General features: G+C 36.4%; 1 long non-coding RNA gene across 1 annotated transcript; it reads left to right on the forward strand.

The window, feature by feature from the left end:
- The first annotated feature begins 3,549 nt into the window (after positions 1 to 3,549).
- Positions 3,550 to 12,383, forward strand: LOC311291553. Its single transcript, XR_014627577.1, has 3 exons — positions 3,550 to 3,605; positions 6,325 to 6,548; positions 7,316 to 12,383. It is a non-coding gene; the product is annotated as an uncharacterized lncRNA (long non-coding RNA).
- The last annotated feature ends 4,155 nt before the right edge of the window (positions 12,384 to 16,538 follow it).

The raw sequence follows: 16,538 nt of genomic DNA on the forward strand, positions 1-16,538 counted from the left end.
CTCGGTTTAAATTAGGCTAATTTTATAAATGATGTTCACTTGATAACATCTTGCTGTGACCTCTCAATGTAACCAAATAATTCGAATTTCCTTTATGATTTCCAGTGTGGTTGGATGCATTGATGACACACATTCCCATCATCGGTCCTGCCGAAAATGAACCAGAGATTAGTGTATGGGATGGGAGGATGCCAGATGGAAGGGTAGAGAGATATGCCGTAACCACCACAGCTGTTAAATACACACATTATTCATTTTTATTTACTACAAATACAAAAGCAACAGTAATTCTTTTTCCTGTAGGATTGTAATATTCTTCCAGTATTGTGTCTCTGCTCTTCATCTGTCAGTGGTGGTGCAGGACCAGCCTCTGTTGGCGGAGGAGAAGTTAAATGTTAATTTCATTAGCCTTATTAAAAAATGTAACAGGTTGGATTAGAGAACTTTTAATTATGTGAAAAGAGCATTATACTACATGGAAACAGCGGAGGCACATTGAAATAGACACTTAATTATATTTATGTAATATGTCAAATGTTTGCCTACAGCCATGAACCTTTTATGCTTAAAGATTTAACTGATTGAATTATGGTTTTATTGTTAAATTTAAGTTGCTGCCACATTCTTTTTCTTTTTGCCTGTGGGATACCATGGAAATTAGTATTAGTTCAATAATTTACCTTTCTGTTGATATATAACATTGATATAAGTGATTACTGGGAATTAGACTTTATTGTATTTAAATAAAGCGTTCACATGCAAATTTGCTTCATGTATTTCCCCGGCGTCGACATCAGGCTCATAAATGTCAGCAAACGTGATTCCTGCTGCATGTCAATCTTCATGATCACTGGATCTTTGGTAAGTTGTAAGGAACACTACATTGAGTCAAACCTTAGAGTAAACTGATAATCGTTTGTTTAACCGCCGAAAAATGAATATTTGTCTATAATTGACAAGTTTGTCTAAAGTAACTGATGAATCTCTTGTTGATGAGGTTCAGAATCATGTTTGTATTGACATGAGTTGTTCTGTTCTTGAACAATTAAACATGTTTCTGTGTTTAAAAGCAAAACACCAGCTATACTGTAGGAGTTCAACTGGAAAAAGTTGCTTCTACTAAAATAAAATAATAAAGTCTGTGCGTTTACAGCTGCATGTGCAAATCAAGTATTGTAGAGCAGATCTGATGCTTCAGTCATTTGATATTGCTATGAGGACATTTTCAGTAAGATTAAAATAGTTCATCTTTTGTTTTGCCTTTTATTTCAGACATACCAGAGGTTTAATATTTACGACTGTTGTTTCGGATGATCTCGTGACTTCAGCTCAGAAATATTTGACTTGCTTTGTTATAAATTGAATTGATCTTTTTGCCAAATAAATGTAAGTTTACTATTAACAAACCATTGTTTTCTGTGTTTTTGAAAGAATTTAAAATGCATCTTACTACAATTAGGCCTACATCTTCAGTAAATATGAAAGCAAGTATTTGTAAGAATTGTAATATGTATGTAAGTTATGTATATTTTATTTTCTTACACAGCAAAATCCCCAGTGTTAAATTAACACTCCTCAGTGTTTATATGTGTCCACACTACAGGGTGTTAAAAATTAACACTGAAGCAGTGTTGAAGTTAATGAGATAATTAAGTGATTAATTAAGTGATGATTGGCCATTAGTGGTGACACCTGATGTTAATAAGCAGAATCATTGAAGGAAAGAGAAAAAACAATAACAGAAAAAAGAGAAACACAAGAACTACAACTGACTTACACATTGTTGCACTTATTATTACCAGTTTGACTTTATTTCTGTCATACATCGACAAAAGTTCTTGAGATTCAACAGAAGTTTAGATTGTAATGTTTTATGGAATTTTTCTTTTCAAGTTACCATTATGGTGGTCAGCGTTTGCTTTAGTTGGGCTCTTGACACTTTTCATTTTTTAATATTAGTTTTTCTCTGGTTGCTACAACTCTGTGTTTATAAAGCACATTTGATACTGCAAGAGAAAACATGACCTGCTCACAATATGTTTTGATGATAAAGACATTATCATGTAGTGACCTGATTCACTGATGTAATGCAGAGTAAAAAATTTTGACTATATGCTTGATGTCTTGTTTTAGTATTGGTGATTGTAGCTCTGAGATTCTACAGTTTGAGATCCAACAGCAATATCAAAACATTTTTAAATACTTTGAGCAAAAAAGTTATTGTGTTTAAACGCACAGACATCAATAATCAGCATATGAATCTCAACAATGGTGACAAAAAAAAACAAATTAGTGACAAACAGATCAACTCTGAAGATCACAAAACAAGCTACTAAAGTCAGAACAAAACAATAGCAAAATAAAAGACAACAGAAAAAACAATGAAAATTACAGGACAATTCAGCTGCATAATTTATTCATGCTGCAATGCATGATGTGAGCCATTGATGCGTTCTGATTGGTGGCTCCCATCATGCATTGCAACATTAAGCATTTGTTTGATTGTCACCATTGTTGAGATTCATATGTAGATTCTTGATGTCTGTGTGTGATTTTAAATCCTTCAGATCTTTAAAACATTGCTGGAAGTAACTACTTTAGTGAAAAATTAATAAAACAATTAGATTATCAGTTTATAATGCTGGGTGACAATATTGAATCAGGTCACTAGTAATTTCATCATTGAAACATAACCAGGGCTGGATTTCCAAAAGCATCTTAAACTTAACTTGTTTGCAGACCAACTGCAACTAATGGTCTATCAAAATAGGCTTGCGATGTTGTCAGGAAACACAGCCCAAATCATAGTATCTCTTGCCACAACACATATGCTCTATAAGCACAGAGTTGGAGCAGCCAGAGAAATACTAATGTTAAAAAGTAAAGGGTCAAGAGCCCAACTAAAGCAACCACTGGTCACCATAATGGTGACATGAAATGAAACATTCCCATCTAAACTTCTGTTAAATCTAAATAAGAACGTGTGTAGATGTATGACAGAAATAAAGTCAAACTGGTAAAATAATAAGTGCAATATTGGCTCGAAGTCAGTAGTTCTTGTGTTTCTCTTTTCTGTTCTTGTTTCTCTTTCCTTCAGTGAGTCTGCTTATTAACATCAGGTGTCACCACTAATGGCCAATCATCACTTAATTAATCACTTAATTATCTCATTAACTTCAACACTGCTTCAGTGTTAACTTAATTAACTCATTAACTTCAACACTGCTTCAGTGTTAATTTTTAACACCCTGTAGTGTGGACACATATAAACACTGAGGAGTGTTAATTTAACACTGAGGATTTTTCTGTGTACCCTCGTGTTCTTTCTCTCTGTCTTCTTTTTTGTCTTTTATATTTCAGTTTTCAGCTAATCACCATTAACTCTTATTTTCTATACAAAGTTGTATAAACATGTCATCTCTGTACTTTTTTTAAATAAAAAAAGTGCTTGCTTCCTCATTATCATGCATCACATGAAAAAAAAAAAAAGAGTCTCTGATCCAAAACCCACAACAGATGGCGCTAATTCGAGCCGTCAATAAAGAAGAAGAAGAAGAAGAAGAGTTTCAGCGTCGAGTCTTCTGAGGAGAGGAGAGCAGCTCGCGGTATTTCTCATATTTACACAACCATCACACACACTTTATAGAGTTTGATAAAGCGACATGCAGGCTCATTTCTGTATTGTTTACATCGATCACAGCGATACTTGTGCGTCTTTTCTGGCGTCTTCCTACTGAAATAAACATTTAGTGCAGCAGCAGCGAGCATGAGGAGAATATGTGGAGTTCATTCAGACCTGAGCGATTTTGTGTTCGTTTGTGTGATTGTCTCGATGTTTGCAGTGAGAACTGTTACTGAATGTCAAGAGTTAAAGTTTGAGATCTGTGAGGGAAATTGATGCTGCTGGCGTTTTATTTCTTCTTTAACAAATCAAATTTGTTACTTTTGCTTCACATTTTTTAAATACACTGGGACATATACGGCTAAATACTTCACATTGAGCTTATAATGAGTTTTTTAGGATCAGTGTTAGTTTTGATCTAATAACATTAGTGCAGTAGTTACTACAAAATCAAAATATATTTTAGATATTGACATTATGCTGCTGTAGTTATTTAGATGAGGTGGTTAATTAAGATGAATACCATAAGTGTTTGTTTTTTATATATATATATTTTAACGTTTTATCCTTATCATGTTGTGAGAAGCAACAGTATTGTCTTTCAATAGAGCAGTTTCACAGGCTTTTATCATGTATCCTGACTCAAATAATGTGTTTCTAACAGCAAACACTCAGAATAAAGTGAGATGATCTGCTGATGATCCTGAATGGCTTGTAGAGTGTTGATAGTCTGAGGCTCATCAATATTAACAGATCTGCTGAAAACACTCTTTATTTCATGACAATAGTTCCTGGTTTCACCTCATTTATTATGCTGATGTCTTCAGATCTCCTGTAAATTGACACTTAATTTGTCAATAATTTGACACCTCATTGTCAACTGACTGAGGATATTTGTTGGTTACTCTGTGCGTTTATTTCTGTTTACGATTTGTATCTGTTTTTCTTACCATTATTTATACTTGGAAGTAAATTATATTTGTTTCTTTATTTCTAGATAACTGTATTTTAATGAAGAAGCAGAATAATGTTTAGGGCTGGGCGATATATCGCACGATATTGTTAGGCGCATCTCATCAGTAAAGCCGGTTCCCTTGATTAGTAGTAAATCGCCATCACCTGCTTTCAGATGGAGCGGTGTTAAATTAACACTCCTGGGGCTGGGAGTGTATATGAGTCCACACTCAAGAGTGTTAAAGTTAATGAGATAATTAAGTGATTAATTTAGTGATGATTGAGCATTAATGAAGACACCTGATGTTAACAAGCAGAATCACTGAAGGAGAAAATAACAAATTGTAAGTTACCATTAAGGTGATCAGTGTTTGCTTTAGTTGGGCTCTTGACCCTTATATGTTTATTTTAATTTTTACTGTTGTTTGTCTGCTGTTATTGATTTATAACAGTTAAATAAACAAAGTAAAATGTAATCTGATAGTGTTGGTTATGTTTTGACATAATCATGCTGTGATCTGAAAAATGAAACTTATTGAGATAGTTTGGTTTAACTTGTTAGCATCAGTTTTGTGATTCTTCAGCCTATGATTATCAGTACTTTACTTATGATTCAAAATATTTTATAAACATTGTTCTGATCAAAAGACGTTCAGATAAATCCATTTAAAACACAGACATCAATAATCAGCCTGTGAATCTCAACAATGGTGACAATAATAAAGCATGTTGCAGTGGCTGCCACCAATCACAACTCATTAATGGCTCCCAATCATGCATTGCGGTATGAATAAATTATGATCTGAATTGTCTATGTAATTTACTTTTCCTAATTGAATATTCTGCTCGTCACCATTGTTGAGATGCATAGACTGAATCTTGACATCTGTGTGTGCCTAAAATAATGATTTTTTTTTTAAAACAACTTTTAAGAAATCCTTTATATTATATCAAAAATTCTGGGCATTTATGCAGATTCACAGTTATTCTGTAACCAACAACATAAATCGAAGTCAGAAAGAAGGATCTTAATGAGTTCAGTGATCAAGTTCAAATGATGAATGTCATAATATAACCAACACCATCAGATCACTTTTTTTCTTTGTTCAACTGGCAGTTATAACTCAGATACAGCAGCCAAACAAAATCTAAAGTTGATAATATAAGGGTCAAGAGCCCAACTAAAGCAAACATTGATCGCCATAACGGTGGCTTACATTTTGAGATTTTCTCCTTCAGTGATTCTGCTTGTTAACATCAGGTGTCTTCAATAATGTTCAATCATCACTAAATTAATCACTTAATTATCTCATTAACTTTAACACTCTTGAGTGTGGACTCATACACTCCCAGGAGTGTTAATTTAACACTGGAGTTTTTGCTGTGTACAAAGAGCCGTAGTTAACTGACAAGCTGAGCCATATTGCATTAATTATCGCTGGCGATACGTCCGCGATATTGATGTGATTTGGCTCAGCTTGTCAGTGAACTACGGCTCTTTGTAGTAAATGCCGCTCCATCTGAAAGCAGGTGAAGGCAATTTACTACTAATCAATGAACCGGCTTTACTGATGCATAACAATATCGTGCGATATATCGCCCAGCCCTAGTTTGGATTAGTAATACAAATAATTAATGATTGGTATCAGTTACTGTACGATGAATAGATAGATAGATAGACTGACATAAATGCTTAGAAGTGTCATTTATTATAAAAACAAATTCAGTAATTTATATTTTTCATTTAGGCAGATCAGCTCCTCCCACTGTAATCACATCACCAGTGAAGCTCCTCCCACATCAATTCACCAATAAATGCTGTAAATTCCCATCAGCTACAAGTGAAGACGAGCATCAGAGCATCAGGAAGAGCTGAAATCTGAGACTGAGTTTATTAAAGAGGACAGAGAGAACATGAGTGATCCAGAACCCTACAGAATGAAACACACTGAAGATCCTGAAGAACAAAGAGGTCGGTGTTTATTCTTCATTCATTCATGATGCTGAAGAACATTCATGTTAGAAACATTCAAGCACTTCATCACTTTTAGATAATCAGTTCAACTATGAGATGGTACAGAATGTTCTGGGGGGTTTTTTCTTCAACAAATGGTCAGTAAAGGGAGGTTTGAGAAATGTTTATATTGATTGTCAACATCAGATCAAGCTAAATACTATTTGAACTGTTTTATTTTACATTTATTTTATATCTGGTTCCCAATTTGCAACAACATTACCAGAATTCTAGTCATTTTCAACATGTTTAGGAATAATCAGTAAAGTTACTGATAAAGTTATTGTCAAATATCAAAGTTATTCATAGTTATAGAGATTCTTCTTACAGTGACTTTGGCAACAGAGTTGATGAATACAGTCAATGCTACAGTTTGTGTAAAAACTGAGACAATGGATTGAGATTATTTTCTTGTCTTCCCATCATGCAGTAGAAAGAGCCCAGATGATGTCACTTCCAGAGTGTCACAGTTTTAAGAAATGCTCTGTTTTTAAAAGGAAGAAAATCATGCCAGGAGTAACAGGGTTGAGTAAAACATGTAGGACACAGTTAATGCTAATAAAACTTGTTCATTTAAAACTAGTTAAAGCCGTGGCCGCTCTACACTTTGAATACAATTTGTATATTTTAGTATTGTATATTTTAATATCATGTTAGATAATTGTCATTGATCAAATATATTTAATATTTCTTGTTGAAAATTTAATAATTTTATTTCATGTCAGTCCTGATGGAAGAGAGCGAGGAGAGCGAAGAACTGAGTGAAGTGGAGGAGGAACATCATGTCAAACCTGGAGAAAAACCTTCGAGTCGCTCAAAGACTAAAAATAAATTTTTAAAGAAAAGAAGAGCCAAGAAATCTTTCACCTGCACTCAGTGTGGAAAGAGTTTCACAACCAAACATAATCTTGAGATTCACATGAGAGTTCACACTGGAGAGAAGCCATTCTCATGTGATCAATGCGGGACGAGTTTCCCTTACAAACAAAATCTTGAGCGGCACATGATGATCCACACTGGAGAGAAGCCGCATGTATGCCATCAATGTGGGAAGAGTTTCACCCGATCAGAAACAATTAAATCACACATGAGGATCCACACCGGAGAGAAGCCGTTCACATGTGATCAGTGCAGCAAAACATTTATCTGTGCAGCAGCCCTGAAGAAACACCTGAGAGTTCATACGAAGGAGAAGCCGCATTCATGTTCTGTGTGTGGAAAGAGTTTTTCACAGCTGCAAACTTTACATAGACATCAGAAAATTCACACTGGTATGAGAGAGTACATGTGCTTTGAGTGTGAGAAGACTTTTACTACAGCTGACTGTTTGAAAATGCACCAGAGAATTCACACTGGAGAAAAACCTTACAAGTGTTCACACTGTGACAAGAGATTCAATCAGTCAATAAGTCTGAAAAGACATGAGAGGATCCACAGCAGAGAGAAGCCGCACACGTGTGATCAGTGTGGAAAGAGTTTCTCTTTTAAAACTCAATTGAAGCAACACATGAAGATCCATACAGTGGAGAAACCACATCAACGCAGTCTGAGATCGTCAGCATCGTGACGTAGAACGAACGTGACTGCGCAGCCAGAGAGCAGAGCAAAACAAAACTTTACGTTCGTTCTACGTCACGACGCTTCCTACACTACGTCCTACGTTGTACGCCGGCATCCAGCTCTCGTGAACGCACGTAGACCGCCACCGGAAGCCAGTTATTTTCGTTTATAAAGTTTTAAATATGTATATTTTTACGACAAAACCGCACGGATTACCCTCGGAAGGCCTTCGTTTATCCCCCTGGAGCCAGATGGATTACTTTTGTCTTAAAGGAGGTGGACCCCATAGCTTCACATTATAACCACTGAAAGATCTAAGACATTTTCTAAAATAACTGAAAATGTGTTCGTCTGAAAAAAGATTGACATATAGCCTACATCTCGAACGGCTTGAGGGTGAGTAAATCATGGGTTAAATATAATTTTTGGGCGAACTATCCCTTTAAGTGAGATTCACAGCTTTCTGGACATTCCTCTGGATCGTAAAACTCTTATCAGTTTCAGTGTGTGTCCTGTAACAAGACACTGCGCAAAGGGGAAAGTAAAAATAAAATTGTAATATGCACTTTTCATGATTAGGTAATCACGGCAGCTGTAATCTTATTCACATTTGTTTTTCTAAATAAATTGTTTTGCTCTATGAGAAAGACAAGGTAACAAAAATATGCGGGGCTTTACTAAAAACATTTGGGGCTTAAGCCCCCTTAGCCCAGCCCTAGCGTCGCGGCATTTAATTGTCAAAATATTATTAATAAATATTCAAATATTAATAAACAAATGAACTTCGAATATGATTTTTGGGTAAAAGTCAAAGCCCAAGTTCAGATCAATGCAAAAAAACGCAAATTCATTATAATCCATTATAAAGCTTGGATGAGCCAGGACATTTTTTTAAATATAACTCCAATAGTATTCGTCTAAAAGAAGAATGTCATACACACCTAGCATGACTTGAGAGTGAGTAAATCATGGGCACTGACTTGGAAGCCAGGAGAAACAAGTGCCTTGAACAAACAAGTTCATGAAGTTTTAAGTTATAAGGCTTTTAAGTCCACAGATCACCAACATTCCCTATGGATGTAATGTAGTAATGCTAACTGTAACCATGGTATTGTGGCAGAAATAGACAAATGTTTTTACATTATTCATTTCAGGGTTCGTACATCCTTTTGAGAGTAAAATTCAAGCACTAATCAAGGACTTTGAAGTCCTTCACACTTCCCCCCCCCCATGTGGGAAGCATTTCAATCATCCGTCTTCTCTATGCAAACATACAAAACACATTCACTGTAAGTAGGTCCTCTTCAGATCCAGCACTTTCAGGTTTGATGCTGTGTCTTGGCCAAATGTGACACAATAATGCATCAAGCAATAAAATATTATCTGGATAAATCTGTCCTAACCAGCCATAACAACCAACATGACTAAGAAACTTTATCTGAACAGGGTTCGTAGTTCAGTCGGATGTTACTGGCAAAGAAAATAAAACGAGGCATGTAGCTTTTGTCTTTGTGTTGAATTTGGGAAGATTTACAAGAGAGCAGATGGACACAGTAGATCTGATAAAGAAGATATTTAGTCCAAGAGCTGCTCAGTTCAGCATCGTTCTGTTCACTGGAGGAGATAACCTGAAAAATAAGTCTATAGACAAATAAGTGCAAGTAACTGTAAACAGATTCCTATTTTTTAATAACAGTGAAAAACATGACAAAACTCAAGTGTCCCGACTGTTAAACATTATAGAAGAGCTGAAAAATATTAATGAGGGTCGATACTTTACTAACAGCGTGTTTGAGGAGGCAGAGATGTCCATTAAAAAGAGAGAGAGAGAGAGAGAGAGAAATATTTAGGCTCAGAATAAGGCATTAAAAACCATAAATATACAGTTCTTATGTTTGTCTCTGTGTTTAATTTGCCTTGACTGATTTTTGTCATAATTGTCTTTAATGGTCAAAATGTTACAAAATTTTTTTTTGCCAAATTCTTCAGTAATTATTATTCCATTTTTGTGGAGTCTTCAGATTAAAGGGGTCATAGATTAGATTATTGTATTATTTCATAATGTTTTCTAGGGTGCCCTTATAATGTTAGTATGATTTTAACATCAAAAGTTGCCATAATTTAGAAATAAAAGGCATCTTTCCAAGCCTGATTTTTGCCAATTTGAATGCTCTGTTTTAAGGGGCGTGTCTGCTGTGCAATCTGTCCAATATTATGCTGTGACATATAGTATTGAATGCAGCAGTAAGGTCTAACAGAACCAAAATGCCACAAGCCTCAGAGTTGTCTATAACGAGGTCATTCAGGACCCTGACTAGAGCAGTCTCTGTACTGTGTCCAGATCTAAACCCAGACTGAAAAGTTTCTATTAGGCTATTCATACACAGATGAGTATGGAGTTGGCCAACAACCACACGCTCAAGCACTTTTGCCAGAAAAGGTAAATTGGAGATGGGTTGATAATTTGACATATCGGTGATAGCAGGCTTTTTAAGAACTGGTGTCACTGCAGCCATTTTTAAGGCCCGTTCACACCAAGCACGATACCTATAAAGATAACGATAAAGATAACTATATGCGTCCACACCAACGACCGATAACGGTCTTTTTATTCTAAGCACGCGCGCCCCATCGCGATTCCTACTTCGAGCCGCTGCCATCCGGTGGTGAAATCCTGGAGGGAAAAACACATCTGCAAGTTGCTAAAGTACTGAGCTACCAGGTTCTTGACGCAGGTGGGCATGTGGAAACATTCCATGGCGTAACAAACACTCAGGCAAAACATTCAGGAAACTCCAAGGCACTCTGTGTCTTTTATTTTCAAAGAACATAAAATAAACCAAACCAAAAACCATTTAGGCAAAACATTCAGGAAACTCCAAGGTATTCTGTGACCAAAAACACAAAAGTCACAATGCAGGATGAAGCAGAGAAGGATGCAGGATCTACTTGCAGCAGCTTAACTTATTTTTTCAAAGAACATAAAATAAACCAAACACTCAGGCAAAATAACAATCAAAATAGAAATAAAGAGTATGGTTTACAGGAAAACACCAAAAATCAAGTTCTGCGTTCAGGCCTGGGTATCTAGTAGCCTGCAGTTTATCAATCCAGAAACTTTCTCTCTGGTTTAGTTGTTTTTGCATGTCTCCTTTCCTTAGTGACAGTGGTATATGGTCAATTCCGCAGGCCTGTACCGTAGATGGGTCACTCTTATGGTGTTCCCTGTAGTGCCTCGCCATAGGATAGTTCATGTTGCCCGTGCGGATTCCATATTTATGTTCAGCCAATCTGTCCTGTAAACGCCTCTTTGTTCTTCCTGCAACATGACATCATGACTTTGCGTAAACATACACGCCACTTTCAAGTTAAAAGTGGCGTGTTATTTATACGCATTTTGAGCTATCCGCGTGTATGTTCACGCCGAAACGAACCGTCATCTTCCCGCGTGTATGTCTACGCCGTTAAATGTCCGAGCGAAACGGAGGAAAATGTACGTGAAATTAATCATGTTGGTCCCCTTTGGAAAACGTGTAGATGTCACAGTTTAACAGCCTCAGACGTGAATCTTACACGTACCATTATCCCCGGACGTTTGCTAATCCTACCATCTAATCATAACCATTTCTTAAAACTACGTAGGCTACAATTATTAAGAAAAACAACAGACAGACAAATATAATCACAATAATTTATTTAATGAGAAAATGTCAAAATCGGTACCAAAAGTTGTTCACGTGACGATGTGTCCTCTCTGGCAGTGGTTTTGTATGAGGTAACAGAGCAGAATTTAACTTATTAATTCAAATCCATGAAAATGTTAATCCGTCTTCGGTCCGGTTCGCTCTGAGGGCTGCTGCCTGCGCGACAGTGCGCGCTTCATTTCAAATGTGAATGTGCATGACGCAATCTGTGACGAAGCAGGCGAGGCGAGAGCCAATGAGCCTTTGATATTACTGCCGTAACCATAGTAACCTGTCGTAACGCTTCTTGAGGGCGCAATTTTTGAATTTGAATTCATAACAAGCGCGGGGTTTGACGTTTACGGTCAAGATGGCGATTACTGGATAAAGGGCTGAGTTTGGATCTTTTTCTTGCAAATAATGGATTCTGAAGGTTTGGATTACATCAAGCTAATAAAATTGATGTATTTTGTGAATCGATGTTGTGTTGTAAGGTTAATTATTGTGATTTATACATTTTAAAATTGTCCATAAAATGGGTATGTTTAGGTGTGGGAGCAGGGGCGCTGCTAAGGATTTTGGGCCCCATGAAAAGAATCTTGACAGGGCCCCCAACACAGCTGAGACTTTTTTCATATTAATTTATGAAATTCATATTAATACATATTAATTCATTAAATTCATATAAATTTACATAAAATCATGGTTTATGGTATTTTGACTATCATTCTCATATATTTAAGTCAATCAGACAATTGAACTCCATCCCATGTCCACACCCGTAATTTGTCCTCTGTAATACTGCACTACTTCAGTACTGTATAATGTATATACTGTGCATAGCTGTACATGTGTCATTTAGTGTATTCACATATATTTATATTTGTATGTATGTGAGGCAAAGCCGTGCACCCGCTGCACCCTGCTCTATCGAAACGTGCTAACTTGTCGAAAAATGCTACCGTAGAGACCTGGGGCCTCATGTACAAAGCGTGCGTACGCACAGAAAAGTGCCGTAGGCTACGATACGGGTAACATACTGTTGACCCTTTGCCTCTTTCCAGGGTTTCCCCAGGTTTGATCACCCCAAATTTAAGACTTTAAGACATTTTTAAGCCCACTTTAATGAAAATTAAGACCTACATCGCACCCATTATGCAGTCGTAAAACACCAGATCAAATCCCAATAATGACTATTACTAACAAATGTTTTAATTAAAAATACATTTATTATAAAAAAACTCATTCAACAACACACTGCAAAGTGATGTTTTTGGTAAATATCAAACATTCATAACAATAAACAGATAAACTAACTTTTCAAATCGTCTTAGTAAAGTTTCTCAGCATTCAAATTGCTTCAACCATTGCTTCAGAGGGGTAGACAGATAGGTAAGAGAGATATAGATAGTAGGGGTGTAACGGTTCACAAAATTCACGGTTCGGTTCAATACGATACACTTGTGTCACGGTTTGGTACGTTTTCGATACAGCAAAAAGAAATAAATGCCAGAGAATTTTTTTTTTTTTTATTATTATTATTTTATTTATTAAAACTAACACACTTTGACCAATGATGGAGCTATAATAGACTCTTCTTAGGAGCATAAACAAAACAGCTCCTTGAAAAAAAATGAAATGTAACCTAATATTGTAGTTATAAACAAAGGTCTATTTTTAGTTCAGATTAACATTTGAGAGCATCAATTGTATAATGTCAAAATAAAACCGACGTAATGTTACTTGAAGCCATTATAGCCTACTATTCCGAGTAGCCTCTCGCTGCATCCTGCGGTGGACGTCCAACCCGGCCACATCCAAGTGTGACGTCAGAAGCCACCACGCCCATGCCCAAATTGCTATATCATCCAGTTCGGCAGGTGGCGCTGTCACAAAAAACTAGGGTCCTGTTACCGGGGTCTTAAAGCTGCAGCATAGACAGCATCTCATATAAAGGCTAGATGTCTCGTCCGCGCTGCTGGCCAATGGAGCTCGACATCCGCACACGGCGGCCATCTTACGACAGGGTGCTCGCTCACTCATAACATGGTGCATGTACTTTTAAATAACCATAACTTGCTCAATTTTCTACCGATTTTCAAACGGTTTGGTTTGTTATAAACGTCAGAGATGTAGCTATTATACTGCATACATATGAATAATTATGTTCAAAATGTTTAAGCATTCAGAATTATAGCCACGTTAATAACGTTTGTAAGAAACCAAACCGTTTGTAAATCCGTCCAGATTTCAGCGAGATAAGAGGATTTGTGTGCGTGCTGCTCACTCACCTTAATTCACAGAGCCCTGTCCTAAGATGGCCGCCGGTGATGACGGAAGTGACTCCGCCTTAAGACATCTAGCCTTTATATGATATCTATGATAGACAGTATATAAATGAGCTGCAGCCTCCGATTGTGCAGGAATATACTATTGATTTTAAGTAGTATAGTGAATGTGTTGCTCTGAACAACTGTGACATTGGTTATTTTAAGAAAAAGTTATCATGCTTGCATAGATGGGTCATTTTAGACCCATGTGTGTAAACTTGATGTATTAACACAAAATATTAAATTAAAATATTAATTTGTGACCAAGATATTTTGAACTATGATGATATTCTGATGTTATATTTTGATATGTTAAACTCATAAAACCTGTACAGAAGGGGAAGCGAGAGATTAACTGGTTTTTATGTATTAGAATATTGTGCAAAAGATCATTTATTTCAGTAATTCAACATAGCTGTAAGCCATAATCATCAAATTTATAACACATAAAGGCTTGAAATATCTCACTTTGCATGTAATGAGACTATATTATATATTAGTATCAGCTTTTAGTTGAATTACTGAAATAAATGAACTTTTGCACGATATTCTAATTTTTCGAGTTTCACCATATTGGTTCTTTAACTTAAGGTTTACATAAATTCCATTCTGCTGTTCTATTATTTGATTTCAAAGTCATTTGCTATAACAGGCATTAACTAATAAGTGAATTCTTAATTTGGTTGTAAAAATGCAATATTTCTATAACCACATTTTTTTTTATTTAGAAGGGGTAACTATAAGTGCAGTTTGGAGTACATATAATTAAGAAAGTGACAAAAACTCGTTTTAGTTTAAGTATAGATGCTCCCTTATACGTTTATTATAGCAAAACCATGATTATTGATTACCATTTGTGTAACAGAAATACAAGAGAAATACAAAAATATCATTTTAAGGTACATTGTTTACTTGTACTACCATGTCATTAACTTACAAAACCAGTGAGCAATGCAGAGGTAACGTATTGTCTAATACAGCTGTTGAGGGAGTAATTGTGAATTAGACCATTCCAAGCTTGCCAAAGCGTCACAATTTAACTGCACCAATAATCTGTTGCATCACACCTCTACACCAATAACCTCATCTTTATTATAAACCAATAACTATGATATCAACCGTAAATATATTTCCGACAGGAAGCAGCGCCATTTTGCGCATGCGTACAACAAATCGAGTCACGTGCCGTATTTGGACATGGGCGAGGCTTCCGACGTCACACTTGGATGGGCGTGGCTTCTAACGTCACACTTGGATGTGGGCCGGGTTGGACGTCCACCGCAGGATGCAGCGAGCTGTACTTGACTATTCCTGCCAAACTTCCATGGTTGCAGTTAGTGTTACTACAGTAAATCCATGGTGATTGTTGCAGATCTGTGGACACTGGATAGTTCACTTCATTCATGGCACAATTATTCTTCCTGGCTTCCACGCGCTGTTTGATCCGTTAAAAACGGAGAAATGTGAATGTTTCTCACTAGATCTCACAGCGATGTTATTACTTATGTGGCGAATTCAAATGATTTATTTACTGGATCTCTTATTACCGCTGAGTGACAGTGTCGCTTGATCAAGATCACTCGCGCTGCACTGGTCCAAACTGATAAGCGGTCCTTCAACCACACAATAACGAGTAGCCCAGTTTCGTTCCGCTTATTACGTATGCACATTTGATGTTGGACAATGTTGTGGTCGCGCCGGCGTCTCTTACATTATGAGCGCGCTTGCCACGCGCAACGCGCCTACATTTGAAATAATGAAATTTTGGTCGGCAGGAAAAATGGTCCAACGAACCGTTCGGTTCTATGATACTTCATCACACCGGCGCTATAAGTGGTCAAGCTGTTTGTGTTGCCTGGATACAATTTGGGCGGACTGAACCATTTTATGATAATCGAGAGGGGGAGAGGGGCCCACGGACGTTTGTGTTTCCTAAACAAATAAATTTTTTTGACACCAGGAAACAGCAAATAGAATAATTTAAAGTTAATAATTTTTACTATCAAATATTTTTTTTAGCACCACAATTTTATTGGGGGCTTCTCTGGGCCCCCTCTTAACCCTTCAAGGTCTAAGGGGTTTTAAGTCCGCCAGGCACTATGTTAATATTTTGGCTTCTGGAAGGGTCAATTTTCATAGCAGAGTGAAGAGAGTCATATTTCTGGATTCTATAGACCCTCAGCTATAAGGTGGATGCATTGACAATACACTTCTTGTGACACTTGTATGGGTTCTGATGTGATATATCACCAAGAAATACAAAAAACAGAAGTTCAAATTTTTGTTTTTTATTATATAAAAATAGTAAACCATAATGAATAAGGGATTTTACATCAAATATTGATTCCTCAAAGGGTTTAGAACACCTGTAAAAA

The sequence above is a fragment of the Rutilus rutilus genome, assembly GCF_951802725.1.
Source record: "Rutilus rutilus genome assembly, chromosome: 1".
NCBI classification, from domain to species: Eukaryota; Metazoa; Chordata; class Actinopteri; order Cypriniformes; family Leuciscidae; genus Rutilus; species Rutilus rutilus.